This window comes from Phascolarctos cinereus, unplaced genomic scaffold (genome assembly GCF_003287225.1).
Source record: "Phascolarctos cinereus isolate Bilbo 61053 unplaced genomic scaffold, phaCin_HiC Scaffold_2;HRSCAF=192, whole genome shotgun sequence".
Lineage (NCBI taxonomy): Eukaryota > Metazoa > Chordata > Mammalia > Diprotodontia > Phascolarctidae > Phascolarctos > Phascolarctos cinereus.
This window is the reverse complement of record NW_027555625.1, coordinates 413,284,466-413,288,297: the sequence shown is the minus strand read 5'-3', so window position 1 is coordinate 413,288,297 and position 3,832 is coordinate 413,284,466. Positions and strand designations below refer to the sequence as shown.

The 3,832-nt window shown below is 41.2% G+C and overlaps 1 pseudogene; it reads left to right on the top strand.

Annotated features, from left to right (window-relative positions):
- The first annotated feature begins 1,118 nt into the window (after positions 1-1,118).
- On the top strand, positions 1,119-2,426 carry LOC110196081 (histone-binding protein RBBP4 pseudogene; annotated as a pseudogene).
- The last annotated feature ends 1,406 nt before the right edge of the window (positions 2,427-3,832 follow it).

Here is a 3,832-nt window from a genome sequence, read left to right as displayed (position 1 = left end):
AATAATACTTATTTATACTACCTACTTCACAGAGCTGTTGCTTTGAATGATCTAATGGACATATAAGCACTTTATAAGCAATTAGAAAACTATATAAACATCAGCTAGCATTACCCTTTATAATGTTAACACTAGATGTCCCTGGGTTCTTAAAGCGAAGCCAGATAAACAAAAATTGGCATGTTCTATTGAGTTGGAAAGATTGAATATAGGTTCAGCTGTACAGTGCATGAATGTGGACTGAGAACCAGCCTGGAAAAGTGCTGAAAGCTTCATACCCAGACAGCTGGCTGGCGGGCAATAAATGGCTCCAGCAATTTGAAAAACCCCAACAAAACCCAACATTTACTAAGGCATGAAGGGGTATGACCTATAGGAGTGGAAAGGATATCCACACCAATGGAATTATGACTCTTTGGAAGTACTGTATTACTGTCATTGTTATCAATGAGAGATAAGGTGATAGTGCATAGTGAACATGGGCTTGCAGTCAGGATGACCCCAGTTCAACTCTTTCTTCTGACACATGTGGACTGCATGCTCCTGGGTAATTTGCTTAACTTCTCAGTACACCAGGCAACTGTCTAAGACTCACAAGTCACAGAGAAGGTATAGATTTGTACAGGGAGGGGAAATTCTTTACTAGTAAATCCATATGCTGATGAAATTACATCTCTGGTCCATATTTGATAATAATACCATCCCCTCTAGGACCTAGTGCATAAACACTGGCACTCAAGGAGAGGGCACTGTTTTCTTTCTTAAGTTCTTCCCTTGATAGTAAACACACATGTAGCCTCAGGGGCAACACTCAGACAAGAAACTAATTTGTCTAGCTTGGACCTAGCTCTCATCTGCGGCCCCCCAGCTCAGTCCACTTCCCTAGTTCCCTCTGTGCCTTACACAGGATGGATTCAGACTAGTGGCACTGACCTCACTCTTTCAGGACATGAGAACAGGACATGTCTCCTCATCAGTACTGTAGAGGCTGATCCAGAAAGACACATAAACACATAAAGTACTACTTTTTCTCTCTGGACCTTGGCTTCCTCCTTTGTTAAATGTTGACCTTCACTGTGCTGCAACCCTGAAAGCCCCCGGCCCTCCACCTGTCATTCCATCTATCAGCTTCTCCTCTCGCCATGGCCAACAAGGAAGCAGCCTTTGATGATGCTGTATAAGAGTGAGCGATCAACAAAGAGTATGAAATATGAGAAAAAATGCTCGTTTTCTGTGCAACTTAGTGATGACCCATGCCCTAGAGTGGCTCATCCTGACTGCACAGTGGCTTCCAGATGTAACCAGACCTGAAGGGAAAGATTTCAGTATTCATTGACTTAGTCCTGGGTACACACATATTAGATGAGCAGAGCCATCTTGTGATAGCCAGTGTGCAACTGCCCAGTGCTGATGCTCAATTTGATGCCTCTCACTATGACAGTGAGAAAGGAGAATTTGGAGGCTTTGGCTCAGTTAGTGGGGAAATTGACATTGAAATCGATTAACCGTGAAGGTGGAGTGAGCAAGGCCCATTATATGCCCTAGAATCCTTGCATCAGTTCGACAAAGACTTTATCCAGTGATGTCCTTGTTTTTGACTACACCACACAACCTTCAAAACCAGACCCTTCTGGGGAGTCTAACCCAGACTTGCATCTCCGTGGACATCAAAAGGAGGGCTGTGGACTGTTGTGGAACCCAAATCTCAGTGGACACTCACTTAGTGCATCAGATGCTCATGCCATCTGCTTGTGGGACATTAGTGAAGTTCCAAAGAAAGGTAAAGGAGTAGATGCATATTCACTGGACACACAGCAGTAGTCAAAGATGTTTCTTGGCACCTGCTCAATGAATCTGTCTTTGGATCAGTTGCTGATGATCAGAAGCTTATGATCTGTAACACACTGTCAAATAATACTTCTAAACCAAGAGACTCAGTGGATGGTCACACTGCTGAAGGAAATTGTTTCCCTTTTAATTCTTATAATGAGTTCATTTGTGCCACAGGATCAGCTGATAAGACAGTTGCCTTGTGGGATCTTAGAAATCTGAAACTGAAGTTGCTTTCCTTTGAGTCACATAATGATGAAATATTCCAGGTTCAATGCTCTCCCCACAGTGAAACTATCTTTGCTTCCAGTGGCACTGACCTCAGCCTAAATATCTGGGACTTGAGTAAAACTGGAGAAGAGCAGTCCCCTGAAGATGCAGAAGACGGGCCATGAGAATTATTGTTTATTTGTGGTGGTCACACTGCCAAGTTATCTGATTTCTTCTGGAACCCCGATGAACTTTTGGTCATTTGTTCTGTATCAGAAAACAATATCATGCAAGTCTGGCAGATGGCTGAGAAGATATACAATAATGAAGACCCTGAAGGAAGTGTGAATCCAGCTAGACATGTCTGCACTATTGTTGATTTTTAGACTCTGCTTTCTTCTCAACCTGAGATTGATTTAACTCTGGTTTTGAGACAGTCTTTTTTTTTTTTTTGTCTGGACATTCTTCTATAGGCACCTGTTAACCCAGAGAGTGAATGATTTCTAACTATTAACTGTGGTGGGGCTTGACTCAGCAAAGCCACAGGCCCTTTAATTTTTTTTCGAAAAACTTTTTATGAGCAAATCCAGCTCTAAAATCTGATTTAGACACAAGAAATGGACCATGGGTGTTTTAATTTTTCTCCCTGTGCTATAATTGCAAGTTTTCCAGCCTAATTTAAGTAAAATTAGAATGGGGTAGGATTTATATGCAAGTGAGGAGTCTGAGCCACTGAGGTATTAGCATTGTAAGGTATCTGATCTGTTTCCCTTGTTGATAGAGATCCAAAGACTACAATTGGCATGGCTAACCTTCTAGGGTACAGATCATCCCTGCTGTAGACTGGCCTCCCCCTGCCAGTTTCCTCTGTAACCAGTCAAAATTCCTTATTAATTTTTTTTTGTTTTAATGTTTTTTTTTTCTTTCCTAGTAACTGTTTACTCCCTCCTTCCACTTCTCATTTGGTGGGGTAATTGTTATTCTCAAAGAGATTGGCTCATCTGGTGAAATGTGAACTGTATCTTTGTTTACCTCATGTAGTTTTGCTTGCTAGTATATTTCTTGAGCTATATTTTTATATTATTTCTTTCCTTTCTGTGAATTTTTTTTTAACTTGGAATATAGGACAATAGTTATTACGGGAAAAAAAGGGTTTTTTCAATATGTGAAAAACATAGTTTTTTTCATACTGTGTTGTAAGGTCCTGTCCTGCTCTGGCATTCTCTGATCCTATTGCCTAAGAAATATATGTTACTAGTATTACCTGATTCAGCCTTCGTTGCCAGTGACCTTGGGATCGCTCAGCAATGGGTGGAAAATGCAGTTCCTCCAACCGTTGCTACTTCTTCCCTCATAGCCAAAAGGAGCTATCCGTGCATTACAAACTTGGGCATGTTTGTAGGCAGTAGGGAATGAGCTAGCAGACAGGGAGAAATTGAAAATAAGTGATAGAGCAGGGATGACAGAGGGGACGATCTGTTGGAGGAGATGGGATGGAATAAGATCGCATGAACAATTAGAAGGTTTGGCCTTAAAAAGGAATAAGACCACTTCATCATGTGATACAGGGGCACCAGGCACTGTACCAACAAGCATTTATTTATATGCAAGGCAATGGAAAGGAATGTGTTATAAAAACAACAGGTGTTAATCAAACTTAAAAATACAGAAATAAATTACACACACACCACACACACACACACACACACACCCCTATACATATATATTCCCTTCCAGTTCCTACATTCTGTATTCTAAGGTGCCACCCAGTTCTGACATTCTCTGATCCTAT